This window comes from Haliotis asinina, chromosome 12 (genome assembly GCF_037392515.1).
Source record: "Haliotis asinina isolate JCU_RB_2024 chromosome 12, JCU_Hal_asi_v2, whole genome shotgun sequence".
Taxonomy (NCBI): domain Eukaryota; kingdom Metazoa; phylum Mollusca; class Gastropoda; order Lepetellida; family Haliotidae; genus Haliotis; species Haliotis asinina.
The window spans coordinates 22,594,621-22,609,774 of NC_090291.1; the positions used below are offsets into that span (position 1 = coordinate 22,594,621).

At 38.8% G+C, this 15,154-nt stretch overlaps 1 protein-coding gene across 6 annotated transcripts in view; it reads right to left on the minus strand.

The window, feature by feature from the left end:
* LOC137257356 (magnesium-dependent phosphatase 1-like) overlaps window positions 1–15,154 on the minus strand; it is a 36,679-nt gene that overhangs the window by 19,598 nt on the left and 1,927 nt on the right. Inside the window, exons 1-2 of one of the 6 annotated variants that reach the window (XM_067794679.1) lie at window positions 11,663–11,748; window positions 9,970–10,080 (exon numbers count right to left, since the gene is read on the minus strand). The exons of 1 other annotated variant lie outside the window; for it this stretch is intronic. The gene's annotated coding sequence lies outside the window, so the exon portion shown is untranslated. Of the gene's footprint in view, window positions 1–9,969; window positions 10,087–11,369; window positions 11,513–11,662; window positions 11,749–15,154 lie in introns of those variants that run through there. 4 more of the 6 variants (XM_067794677.1, XM_067794681.1, XM_067794682.1 and 1 more) reach the window with 4 other exon arrangements.

The window sequence follows — 15,154 nt, forward strand, 5'->3', positions numbered from 1 at the left end:
TTCCACAAATAAAAATCTGGTTGACCATTATTACCTGGGGTGAGTATTGCAGAGAATTTACATAATGCAATATATTGCGATGCGAAAACAATATTGCGATGTATATTGCAATATATAGCAAAATTTTTCTAAACAAAAACACTAGATATAATTGACTTACCGCTTGATTTATGAAGCAAAAACACAACAAAATTACTATGCTTAATTAAACTTTAATCCAGACAAAAAATAACATTTGGCACAAATGAAACAAGGAAGAGAACAAGTAAAAATCAACACACTGGTTACAAGATTCTCCACTCTCAAAAAGACCTGAGAATGTAGACAGAAACTTCACCTTGTCAGGTCATATCAGCGATCACTTATCATTAATGAATATATATCTTAAACAAAACATTGCCAGTCTAAGTAAATTTAGTCTTGGTATTTTTCTATACACTCCTCTACTGAGTCTAACAAACCCTGGTAGGAGGTCATGCTAGGTAACCTTTGAGACTGACAGAACAGAGCTTTGAAAAGAACAAAGCTTACAAAATCACGAAAGTGGACACTTGCACATACCTTTTGAAATTTTTACCTTGAAAAGATTGGTACCCGAACGATTCTGAATGTTATTTTCCATACGATCGCGTCCAGGTGATGCACATATAGCATGTTATACCACTGTCAACAGTGGGTAAACAGTCGACTAAAATAGCTTTTTTGTCAATATTCCAGGATGTCAGCTTGTGGAAATATTAGCTAATGGTAATTAGTATGTCAGAAAACCCTAAGCATATATACTGCAGGTATAAATAAACATCTGTGTTTTATGTGGATTTTCGTTTTTTGAGGGATCAGTGTCAGTGACTGGGGAAGTTTGTTAGTCCCACCAAACCCTAAACAGTAGCCGTTGTCTGACTGGTTAAATCTGTTTGGTCGTCATTTTTTTGGATGGTCATAGGTTCCTTAAAGGTTACATGCAACCAAAAAATCAAACATAATTAAAACACAAATATCACTTATTCATGGCATCTAATATACACTGCTGTTTGTTAAAAAACGAATAAACAAAATTATAAGCGGACAATCGCGATTCAAAAGCGCAATATTTTGTACTTGGGCTTACTTCCCTCGAAACAAAGTTCTTGGGAGAACGAACCCAGTCATAGCGGGTGGCTGTGCACTGAAGGGTAACGACGACTTCCGATTGGCTGGTTCATTTGCTAATACGCTGAGGGCTCATTGTGTGTGTACAGAAAGATGATATGTTTGATGGCCATTTATAAGTATGGCTAGTCACAAGAAAGTAAGATTCTTTATGAATAACAACTTCTTTTATTGTACTTGATGCATCGTTTCAGTATGGATTCATGTACCGTTGTCAAACAAAATCATTTACACTAGAATAAGTTGTTATCCCTAGTGAATGTATATAGAGATGTTGGGTTTTGTAAATACACGTTCTTTGAATATGAGTTCAATCAAATCAAAAATCATCTTAACAGAGATGGTGAACTACTGCATGACTGGAAAGTGTCATTCGTCCAAGTACAAAGCAGGACTTGAAAGAGTTTGCACCAGTTTCCGTCAAATCCAGTCATCCGAAAAAATGGCTGTAGTGCATTTGCAACCCACAGACATAAAAACTTGTCTTGTGTACAAGTATCACACCTGCCTAATTACATAATGTGGCTGAGACTGGACTCGGGTGCACGAGTCATAAATCAATTTATTTTGCTTATGGCACATAGCCTGATAGGTGTTAAGTTCAAATTGCATGTGGTCAATGATTGAAGCGGTCTATTGTATATTGTCTTTAGCAGACAGGCAGGCAGACATACAGGTGTCAATAAACCAAACATTGAGCTTTCTCTGTGACAGGCTGCTTACTATAATCAACAAGTTTTTCCTATGTAACGAGTAGATTATTTACTTGTTTATGTACACAACCAAGATTAGACTAAAGCTCACGACCTTATACTCCGAGCATGCAGACTGTTTCAAGCTCCGCAAACCTATTCACTGCGCATACATTATGGGCGCAGCGCAGCGCAGCACAGCGGTTGAAACCAGTTTTCCTCCCAGCGCTGGGGGGAACTTAGTGAATCGTTTGAACTCCGATTTCGCTGGCTTTTTTTTCATCGCGTTTTTTTTCCAACTTTATAGACTGAATTGGCACTTTTCATGATTTGTTTCAGTAAGTGCATACCTAAAGGCATCAGAAAGTGCAAAGTTGGGTTTTACGTTGCATCTGACCTTTAAAGGTGACCTCTGACCTGACGCAACCTCCTACTAGGATTTGTTAGACTCAGCACAGAAGTGTAACAAATAACACTGTGACTAAGGTTACTTAGACTGAAATTATTGCAAAACACTTGAACAAAAATTAATGCACAACTTCAAACGCAATGTAATTTGACATGTGGTGTGAAATACGGAGTGTTCAGAACTTTTCCACATGCATGTCAAAATACCAGTTTTCGACCAGCGTATTGCAATGGGTATTGATTTCAAGTCTCAAACGGTAAATACCAGTAAACCAGTAATATTGCGCATTCCTAACTATTATCCAGAAAAGAGGGTATGAACTGAAAACTCTCTCCTACCTTTCCAGCTGTGGGGTCTAGATTTCACAATGTTTTGGAATTTACCTGGTGACCAACAGTATAGTCTTACTCTGGTACATCTTCTCTATGCTGACACTGTCCAAACACGATGAATCATAATTCTCCTTACAAATGTTTGGTGAGTGAGTGAGTAAAGATATTATGTCACATTTACAGTATTCCAGCAATATCCTGTGTAAATCAAGTTATTGGTTTATAGTAATTGAAAGTAATCGTTTTAAAAACCTGTCAACAAAGAACAGAAAAAACTAGATTGTCACAGATATAAATCTACAACTAGTAACTAAAGGGGCACTAATGCGGAGCAATTTCCGTGGACTGGTGTAAACTTTTGTTATTGTTTTTCCCCCGTGAGTACCAGATGATATACCAGAATTCGTGACTGGTTCGTCACATCTGCTGCACAGTCCTTGTGCGCAACTGATAGTTTAATTATAGCCAGATCAACTAAGGTGAAGTGATTTTTACTTCGTTACAAATGTATTGTGAAAACAAATGAAACACTTTGAAGGTTAACCATCTGCCAGTGGTAGAAATAGTAAAAAACTATTAGGACGGAAAAATAGCGAAGCCAATGTACGTTTCTATATTTTGTCTCATAACCCTAATTAGTTTATTGTATATTTGTATGATTTTGAAAATTACTAAAAGAACACACTGTCTGCTTATACTTATAGTACATTTCTAACATGACAGCAACATTTATACATTGTATCAGGGATACCCTACCTCTATATAAGCTCCCTGATTGTATAGATTGCCAGTGTGGATCATGTTTCACATAAATACGTGATCTAGTGTGTATTTTCTGTCATATAGATTCTGCTGAATGCTACAACAAATAAATTAAAACAAAATGCAAACAATGAATGTAAAATAGACTAATTTTATAGCAACAATGTCAGGATACTACCTTGTTCAGGAATGTATTCATCAATATCCACATAAAAGAAATCGTATTCCATTCATCTGCAGCTGGTAAATAATCCTGCTTAGTGTCGTGTGTCTTACAACAGTCTAATTTGCGAAAAAGTAACACATCATTTCACGTCTTTCACATTGGTGAAAAACTGATAAACTTCTCATTGGTCAACCCAAGATAGCACACCTGGCAACTCATTGTATGATGTCTGCCATTCTAAGTAATTTAGTTAACCAATAATGAACAACCAATCAATCAACGCAAGGGTGGTTAATTCTTTGAAGGGAGGATGTTGTTTTTACACTTGAACTTTAAGACAGGGTGTAGTCAGTATGAATTAGTACATCTACACACACAAACGGAACTTTGTTACATACGGAATACATACTGGCATTTGCTCTGTACTTGGGTAAATAGGTGTAATAAGATGGGTTTTTTTACGTAAGAAAATTTTCAGATTTCTCTACCAGAGGCAAAGTCATCGTTTTTAGTTTACGAATTCAAATAAATCAACTGTGTGTATTTATTATCATAAATAATAAACCAGGGTAGCTACCTACCATAGCTACCAAAATGTACGTATGATATTTGCTATCACAGCTGAACTAACACTCAAAACTACCTAAATATAAAGCTATGCAATCTTTCTTTCCTGTAGGACCATGGAGACTGACAGTACATTTGCTTCCTGTATGGACCCTAGCTGGATTTACACCATCCCTTTAGACGTTAGGAATTTAGAACAATCTACCCATAAACAAAAAAAACCAAACCCTCAAATGTATATACACTGCTGCTAAAAATAGTAGTATGTTTTAATTGACTGTGTTTCATGATTTATGTACCTATCAATGTTTAGTGTGGATTTCACACTGACTGACACTAATTCTACAGGAGCCCCAAGGCTTTAAAATATATGTTCTGGTTCTGATAACAGCTATCTAAAATAATTAGTTTCCACATCACTGCAACAGAGAGAACATCAGACCGGGGTAGAAGCAAACAACGTATTTATCTCTACGCCGTGTTAAACATACAAAATATCATTTCACTTTCATTGGAAGACTGCCACCTAGTAAATGACATGTAAACAAAATGGTGTCTGCTTTATTGCTGTATTAGCCGAGCCTATAACACTGTAACAGAGAGGTGAACATCAGATTAGGGTTGAAGCAAACGTTGTTTTTATCTTAACGCCATGTTAATTTAGTGTGCAAATGATTCCCATTTATCTTTTTCAGCCATTGTTTCTGGAATTGCAGTCATTAGTCTTGATGGAATGAAACCTGTTTCATATTTGACATATGCACATTACACTAATCTGAGGTGATGGTCAAACCTACACACCTAGCCCTAAACCCAAAACCTAAATCAAGCATTGTTTGCCCCTGAAGAGTGCCACTGGAGAGTACTGGGGCAGTTAGACAGGAAGCGGTACAGTGGGCACGCTATAATGCCATAATTGTTCCATGGCAGACAGACTTCGCTGGCGCTGGCTGTGGCGACATCTGGAATATTGCATTAAAGTTAAAAAAAAAAGAGTAATTTTTTGTTTGAAGCATCCTGGTAAATTGTTGATACTACAACTCTGAAGTGTTTCCTCATGGAGTACATCAGTGAATGACTGAATGTTGTCATGATACTTTGATTCATAAAACATTGTTTATGTGTTGGCAGAATGAGGATAATTGTACAAAAGAAATACCTCAACAGATCAATAGCAAACTGTTCTCCTACAGATGTTACTGGCATATGAAGGCCTAGGCACACAGTTAACAAACATGACCCTGCAGGAAAATAGGAGAATATAGTGTCTCGTTTAAATGGGCTGTTCAGTCTGTGCTAAATTTTTCAGGGTGACTTGTGATAACTTAGACAAAAATGAAGGACACTGTACTTTATTGCGAAATTGGTTTTGTCCACAATGTGAACATCAGGGGTTCAAAAATGCCACTGGCCAATGCCCCGGACAAGTCACTTTTCATTTTGGGCAATCAAATAATGGTATCTTACTTGTCCATGGACTACTAGATAATTTCTGTGTACAGTTTCAAAGTGTTATTTTAGGTCATAAAATATGCATTTTGAGTTAGGACAAGAGTTACCTCCCTTCGACTACACTTTTGACTTTGTAACATCAACAGAGTTACCTCCCATGAAACAGCACTGCAAACGCCTACGCTTAGGTGACAGACATGCACGCTTGCACTGCTTTGCACATGAGAAAAACAAAGTTATTTGTATAGTTTTTGTTCCTAACCCATGAACAGACGGCAGAAGGAGAGGTGGAGCCAAGACGCAAGGGTGCAGGTGCCAAGATGCCAGAGATTTTAGGCGCATTGAGGGGCTCCCCAGGTCAATTAGGAAATGTCGGACATTCTACAGCATTGAACGGAGCATGAGGGTCATTGCCTCTGAGGGAAGAAACAGTGTCGGAGCTTGAGGCACAGCGTGCCTCATTATAAAAAACAATGTGTCTCCTGCAGTTGCAAGAAAAATGGCGGGAACTATAGTCTCGGGTCAACTTGCTGACAAGTATGTTGGAAAAGAACCAAGCGGCAAAATCCATGGCAAGGAAGTTCAACATGGCAGCAATCGGCAAGGTTAAACTTGCATTTCATTTCATATGTGCTCAAAATGTAGCTACTAAATTTCCCAATGATAATAACGTAGAGTTATCTTTCTTTGCCATGTATCACTTCCCAATAAATAGTTCACTAAACATTAACATCAAATACCATGTTGATTTATTCTTTCACAATTATTATCAATTATTGTCATTAAAATCAGGACAAGTGGAAAATTCGGACAACTTACTTTCTTAAAGTCATTTCTCCTGTGGCAAGAGGAATTTAAAAATATTTCTGACCTCTTGGCACATGCTGGCACATGATACTGAACCAGAAAATCTATGATTTGACACCAACCTCACAAGAGGTATTTGACACCTTGAAGTAGAGCAGATCCCAGTCCATCTTCACATGCATTGTTCTCTAGTGTTAGATCCTTTTGAGTATCACAAAAGCTGTCAGTTGTGTTTGTGACTTAAGTTTTGACTTACTCAAGTTTTCTCCTGGGTTTCAGACCAGTTCCATGGAACATCTTTCTTTGTCATGTTTTGCAGTGGCTGTGTGAGATCAATAAAATTTGCTAGAGAGTTTGCCAGGTAATATACAACTCCCAAGAACCTTCTCAGACCTTCTATATTCTGAGGTTGCAGCATGTCCACTATGGCCCTACCTTTCCACTCTACCTCTTGAGTGATGAGGTGTCCCATGTAGGTTACCTCAGACATTCCCAATTTCAGTTTGTCTTTGTACAATTTAATGTTCCTCTCGTCATGTTCAACTGTGTCCTTTCCATGTTTCAGAACATTATCAGTTATGGATCAAAACCTTCAAGATCAAATATATGTTTTCAAACACTTTCTTCTGAATATTTCAGATGCAACTAGGATGCCAAACAGTAATCTCAGCCAACGATGTCAAACTATGTCTCTACACTGTACTCTATATCTAACTGTACATGACAGAAACCGAACAAAGATCTGTCTGGGAGAACACATGTGACCACTGATGACTGGCCCAGTTCATGTAGAGTTTCTTCAAGGATAGGAAGTCTGAGGTGTTGTCTTTGTAAAGCCATCCCAGGTTTTAATTATATTTGGATAAAACCTACAACAACAAAAACAAAGATCCCAGGTTTTAATTATATTTGGATAAAACCTACACCAACAAAAACAAACCTCCCAGGTTTTAGTTAGATTTGGTTTACGATAAGCACAAGGTGACGTAATCCCCCCCTCCCCTCCTGTAAATTTTCAAGTCAAGCTTTTAGAGTAATGAAAGTGAAGGTCGTAATTTAAGAATTTGAGATGATGTAAAATATCAACATGATCACTCTCCCTCTCTTGATATCTTGCTCAGCAGTTCTTCAAACACACAAATATTTTCAACAATTTTGACCTTGAATGTCTTAGTGTATGAAATATGTAAAAGTGGTAATAAAGAAATTGCTTATTAAAAAACATTGAAAGAAAGCTATGAAAGACTATGAAGAAAATCCAGTGAACCGTTCTTGAGATATCCTGCACACAATCTTAACATGCAGTTTATATGCTGAAATTTTCAAAGTGTCACTGTGACCTTGAAAATTATGTGATGGTCACCATAATCGACCATACATTGTACCTTCCCTAGATGAAGCTTGGTCTTGAATATGAAGAAAGTCCAAAGAATGATTATTGATATATCTTGCAGACAAGCTTACCCTGCAGCTCAACATACTGAAATCTTCAAAGTGTCATCATGACCTTGAAAATTATGTGAAGGTCACCAAAATCAACTGGGCCAGGCGCCTTCCCCAGATATAGCTTGGTATTGACTATGAAGACAAGAGTCATCACAAGATGACATATCCCCTCGGCCCCAACATATTTGAAAGGACAAATCATCTGACAGTTACTTGATGTATTTTTAGAGTAAATTTGAAGTGTTTCCATGGAAATCATGAAAAATAAATCTGTAAACAGCAAAATGCATCATTTCAAGATCTGTCTCATGTATCTGCCAAGATCTGTTGAAAGATATGAAACGGTTTTCGAGTTGTGCTAAGGAAACAATGCCCATCCCTCCAAATTGAGACTGAGTCTGAATTGTTTCCATGGAAACCGGGAAAAATACAAGTGAGTGAGCAATATTCCTGTTAGTTACCTCTTATGACAAGCAAGATAAAAATCTGTAAATAGCAAAAGGCACCACTTTGTGGTCCGCCTCAAATATCTGCCAAGTTTTGCTGAAAGATATTAAGAAGTTTTCGAGTTGAGCTCCAGAAATGAAGCCAATCCCTCCATATTGAGATTAAGTCCAAAACATTTCCATGGAAACCCAGAAAATGATAACTCACAGAAATCTGTAAATAACAAAAGGCACCACTTTAGATTCTGACTGATATATGTACCAAGTTCTGCAGAAAAATATTGAATGGTTTTCGAGTTATGCTCCAGAAATGATGCCCATCCCTCCATTTTGAGACTAAGTTTGAAATGTTTCCATGGAAACTGAGCAAGTAATAAATCACAAAAACCTGCAAATAGCAAAAGGCACTGCTTTGGGGTCTAGAAAGTTTTACTGACAGATATTAGGAAATTTTTGAGTTCTGCTCCGGAAACGAAACACACCTGTCAGTTGAGACTAAGTCCGAAATGTTTCCATGACAACACAGAAAATAATAAATCACAAAATCCTGATTGACATATCTACCACGTTTTGCAGAAAAATATTGAATGTTTTTTGAGTTATACGGAAACAAAGCCCACCCCACCATTATACTAAGACCAAAACTTTCCATGGAAAAACAAAACAAGAGTCATCAGAAGACGACATATCCCCCCGGCCCCAGCATATCTGAAAGGACAAATCATCTGACAGTTACTTATTGTGTTTCCATGGAATTCATGAAAAATATAAATGCCATATATCTGTAATCAGAAAAAGGCACCATTTCAAGGTCTGTCTCATATATCTGCCAAGATCTTTTGAAAGATATGTTGAAATGGTTTTCGAGTTTTCGAAGTCCGAAACGTATTCATGGAACCGAGAAAATAATAAATCACAAAAACCTGTAAATACCAAAAGGCACCACTTTGGGGTCTAGAAAGTTTTACTGACAGATATTAGGAAGTTTTTGAGTTCTGCTCCGGAACCAAAACACACCTGTCAATTTGAGACTAAGTCCGAAATGTTTCCATGAAAATCCAGAAAATAATAAATCACAAAAACCAGTAAATAACAAAAGGCACCACTTTAGGTTCCGATTGATATATCTACCAAGTTATGCAGAAAAATGTTGAACGGTTTTCAAGTTATGCTCCAGAAACTATGCCCAATCCCTCCATTTTTATACTAAATTCGAAACATCTCCATGGAGACCAAGAAAATAATACATTACAAAAACCTGTAAATAGCAAAAGGCACCATTTTGGTGTTTGCCACACATATCTTCCAAGTTCTGCAGAAAAATATTGAACGGTTTTTGAGTTATGCTCCAGAAACGAATCCCACCCCACCATTAGGCTAACACAAAAATGCTCCATGATGCCAAAACTCTGTAAATAGCAAAAGGCACAACTATAGGTTGAGATTATTATATCTATCAAGTTTGGTCTAAAAAAATTAAACAGTTTCTGAGTTATGCTCGGGCAACAAAATTATTACGGACTGACGGACGGACGAGGCGTCGACTATATCCCCTCACATTATATCCTCTTATATCCTCTGCTCCACACTAAATGCATGGTGGGAGATAACAAAAACAAACATCCCATATGCATTTGTCATGACAGTCAAGACACTTAATTGTGAAAACATTTGACTCCATTTTTAAGATGTTTTTAACGATTTGCTCCATTATTTCTTCACAGAATGAAATAAAATTTACCTTGATGATAGATCAGCTATTCACCGATGTTTCCTGCTTGTTTACTGTTGTCGATCATGTTTCTCCAAAACGCGGTGAACAGGAAGCGAGGTAGTGTAGATTGTGCTTTCCCTGCAACTAACAAGACCATTTATCGCCATTTCTGATGTTTTTATGTTATTCACCTAATTTGACATGAACTTGGTAATAAAACTATTGTGTTTCAAACCTTGACATATTGAAGAAATTTGTTTTTAAAACAAGATGTTTAAAAGAACAAAACTCGCATTCATGGTGAATGTTGACGGATGCTGATATAAGCTGATGGGAATATGGAGATGTCACCGCAGGGTTGAACTTACCAAACTTGACATTTTGAGTAGTTGTTTGCAGTTTTGGCAATATTTGTTTTCTCAGGGGAAAACGCAAAGATAAAGGTGAAAATTTACAGTTACAATTTGTCAGCATTGTGTGCATGGTATCCGTCGAGTCCATAAAACGGAGATGGAACTTCAGGTCAATTCAAAGTTAAGTGATTGACTCAAGGCATTATGGGTATATTAAGACACATTAAAATCTGCACTTTTTGTGGACTGAATTGCCAAGTCAGAGATTATAGATTCACCACACAGCCAGGATGATTTTCATTCAGTTCACATCATTTATGAAATTTCCTGTCAACACACTAATGGTCACGTGACAACCCCCGATGTGTTTGGGTCTCGTGTTCCGAGGGATTCATATTTTTAACGTCCAGAATGTAAAATGCTCAATTAGGAGATAAACATCATGTGTTGGCCAATTTCCAGGTGTTATTGAGTATTTGAGGTGGCGGAGGTTTCAAATGAAACATTCCCGTGCTTCAAATACTCAATAACACCCGGAAATTGGCCAACACATGATGTTTATCGACATTGTAAACACAAAAGTAAACCAAAGGGTTTTACAGTCTGCACTCGTTTACATCGAGTAGGGGTACAGCAGTGAAGTGTCATCAGCTGGCCGTTTCAGCTGGTTCCCATGGTAGCATCTGGAGTTGCTCATTTGTGACGTCATTCTAACTTTACGTCACAATATAATTTGAACGACGTCACCACTGTTGATGACACAACAAAACAATTGTTTACGTGTCAATACGCAGTGAATAGTTTCCGGGAATCTAATACCATTTGATCATGTTTTTCAACCAATCAGATTACAGAACACAGTAACGTTTGGTTTACAATGTAATTTAAACTCTCGTAACCTATTGTTTTTTGGATGTGTCAATATGTGAAATACTGCCGAAGTACAAGTAAAGATGTCTTCGCTAGTGCTACAGCCAGGTGTTGGCGATAATTGGTACGCTGCGATAACTGATCACTAGCCAGTACAGCTACATTATTTTACTATGTAATATATTAAATCTTTATTTTTCTGACCTTTTGACTTTTCCCCCTTTTAGTCCTTCTGCTCTTTTGACTACAACGCAGGCCTTTAGACTTCCCCACTCCCACTGTGCAATTTGACCAAGCTCCTAGGAGTTTTTACGGTTTTGCTGGGCCAATACATGTTTATCAACCATCTGAAAGGCGACAGCAAACCACCCAAATAAAGAGGATAGATCAAGGTGAATGTCACATCATAACTATATAGTAGTTCAGAGTAAGAGAAAGCTTCATCTGTCGACACACAAATGCTAGATCGTTCTATTCAAAGTATTGTCTGCAATTACCGTAAACCTTGATACCCGTGTTGTCAAAGGAAAAACTGCAGAGTGCAAAATGTGTTGTTGCGACCTTGTGAAGTTCAAGGCCGATTAAAGTGTTTGGGTTCGAAACTTCCGGTGACCATTGTTACAATAACTGGCACTGCCCGGTTATCAGTGTGATGCACGGAGTTCTGGCATGTCCGGATTACAAACTGTAAGATACTTCCGGTTTGATAAATGGCTGACAGCCGAACCCCGCTATCTCTCTCTTCCTTTCTTCGTGGGCTTTACACCCCCACGCTATATTGAAACATGGTGGCAGCGGATTCAGCAACGAATCTAACCTCCCGGTTTGTGTTGAAACCCATGTTTCATTGACAATTAACTGTCAATTTTACATGAACTTAACATTCTACCGGTGCGTGATAGCGCGTGACCTTGAGTATCTGAAGTGAAAACCACGTGGGACAAGTGACATGACTTTAGTCACGAATATGGAGCTTACTTGTGTTATCTGATTGAACTGGTGATATTTGTGCAACATTATACTACTATCTCACTCAGAAAATATTAATTCAAGAACATTGCATGAACTTTCTCTGAAAATTGACAATGTCGTCTGCCGAATCAACGGAAGGCACTTCTAGCCAAAGCGTGGCACCCGTCAAAAATGATGTGAGTCATATCAGACCGCCTGACCCTCTAAAGTTAGCGGATGATCCGGTCAAAAACTGGAATCTATGGAAGCAAATGTGGGGACATTATTGTGTAATCACCGGGAGGAGCGATGATACTAGCGACAAGAAGATATTCAGATCGTATCTAATCTCTACCATGGGAGTAGAAGGACTACAGGTTTACAATTCTTGCGATCCCTCAGAGAATGATGCAGTGAAGGACATTATTGAAAAGATAGATTCTCATATTCTAGGGGAAAGCAACAAAACTTTTGAGAGATACAAATTTAACACAAGGACCCAACAAACAAACGAGAATGTTGATTCTTATGTAGCAGCCATAAAGCAACTAGTGAAAACCTGCAACTTTTGTGACTGCCTTAGAGATTCTCTTACAAGGGACAGAATAGTCCTAGGCATATCGGATGCAAATACTAGGAAACGCTTGCTTCAGGAGCGCAAGCTAACACTAGCTAAATGCATAGACATTTGTCGAAGTCATGAAAACACAGCTTCTCAGTTGACAGTTATTACAGCAGCACAGTCAGAAGTAAACCAAGTCACAAGACAAACACAACGCACATCACGTGATCACAGAGACAAGAAACAACATCTCAGACAAAAGCATAACAACAATAACAGAAGCACATACAACAGTCAAAGGTCAAACAACTACCAGGGACAGCAACCTCGTCTAAACACCTGCAAATTTTGCGGCAGAGAACATGTATTCCGCAAAGAACTCTGTCCAGCGTGGGGAAAGACATGCAAACTATGCAAAAGACAGAACCATTTTGACATATGTTGTACAGCCAATCAGAAACCTGTACATGGGGTTCAGGCTCAAGAAAATTGCTCAGGTGATTGTGACCAACCAGAAGATAGTTATGTATTCACTCTCTCACAAACACAAGCAGAAGATGTTAACAAGGTTAAGACACCAGACAATGATCTCATACTAGCTGACATGGTGGTTGAAGACAAGAACACTGTGACATTCCAAGTTGACTGTGGATCGACAGTGAACATTATCCCTATCAAGTTTGTGGACAGTGTATTACAGAACAGTGAAACACAATTGAGAATGTACAATCAGACAATCACAAAGCCACTAGGAAAGTGCACACTGATGATCACCAACCCAGAGACCAAGTTAACATATGACATTGAATTCCAAGTCATCAAGGAAAACCTGACACCTCTTCTCAGCAGGAAGTCAGCAGAAGAAATGCAGCTCATCACGGTCAACTATCACAACTTTCAACAAATCAACGCCATCACCACAGAAGATATGCTGGCAAACTTCAAAGATGTTTTCGACAAAGGCTCCCAAGGTACTTTTCCAGGAGTTGTTCACCTTCATGTGAAGGAAGGAACTATGCCGTCTCAGTGCCCACCAAGAAAAGTTCCCATTGCTATAAAGCCCAAGCTGAAGGAAGAGCTTGATCGGATGGTCAAGCTGGGCGTGCTAGCACCTGTTACAGAGCCTACTGAATGGTGCTCTCAAATATCTGTACAGGTCAAAAAAACGGGACAACTACGTGTGTGCATTGATCCCAAATCTCTCAACGATGCTCTGCAACGGGAAATATACCCGTTACCAACTATAGAAGATGCACTCCCAGAGATTGCAAAAGCAAAGGTGTTCAGTAAAGTTGACCTGACTCACGGCTACTGGCACTGTGTACTTGACGAGGAGAGCAGCTATCTTACCACGGTTATAACACCCTTCGGGAGATACCGCTGGTTACGACTTCCTTTCGGAACCAAGGTTAGTTCTGAGATATTCCAGAGGATGCTGCACAAGAATCTGGAAAGACTAGAAGGTGTTTTCTGTGTAGCAGATGATGTGTTGGTGCACGGAGAAGATGACAAAGCACATGACTCAAACCTCCAGAAACTACTTCAGAGGTGTAGTGAGAGAAACTTTAGACTGAACAGAGTAAAGTGTGTTTTTAAGACTGATCACATTGAATTCTTGGGACATGAAATAACTGCAGATGGACTGAAACCAGACAAGAAGAAAGTTGAAGCAATTCTGGATATGGAAGCACCAAATGATGTTGATGCAGTTCGCCGCCTACAAGGAACTGTCAATTATCTGGCTAAATTCCTCCCAAGACTGTCCGATGTAATGGAACCAATTAGAAGGCTCACCCACCAGGAAGTTCAGTGGGAGTGGACTGATGAACAAGAGACAGCATTAACAGAAATCAAGCAACTTCTCACTGAGGCACCTGTGCTGAGGTACTATGATCCTAGGGTGGACCTACATATTGAGTGTGATGCTTCCAGCCAGGGACTGGGCGCAGCCCTGCTACAGGAAGGTAGACCACTAGCCTATGCAAGTAGAGCACTATCCAACACTGAATGTGGTTATGCACAGATTGAGAAAGAATGTCTGGCCATTGTTTTCGCTCTGGAGAAATTTCACCAGTATACATTTGGCAGATCAACAATCATACATTCAGATCACAAACCTCTTGAGGCTATTCTTCGAAAACCTCTCTACAAGGCACCCAAGCGACTTCAGTCCATGATGTTGCGACTCCTACAGTACGACATTAACGTGGTGTACAGACCCGGGAAGCAGATGTACTTGTCTGATATGCTCTCTAGAGCATACATCAACTCCATCACTCGAGACAACAAACCTGATATGTTCTCAGTGGTGAATGCAGTTGGGCACCTGAGAGTCAGCCCTGAAAAAATAGAAGAATTACAAAAGGCAACACAGGAAGACGAGACAATGAACATTCTCAAATCTGTAATCTTCAAGGGATGGCCTGAAAGCAAGAAAGACTTACACGAATCACTTGCTCCATTCTTATCTGCTACA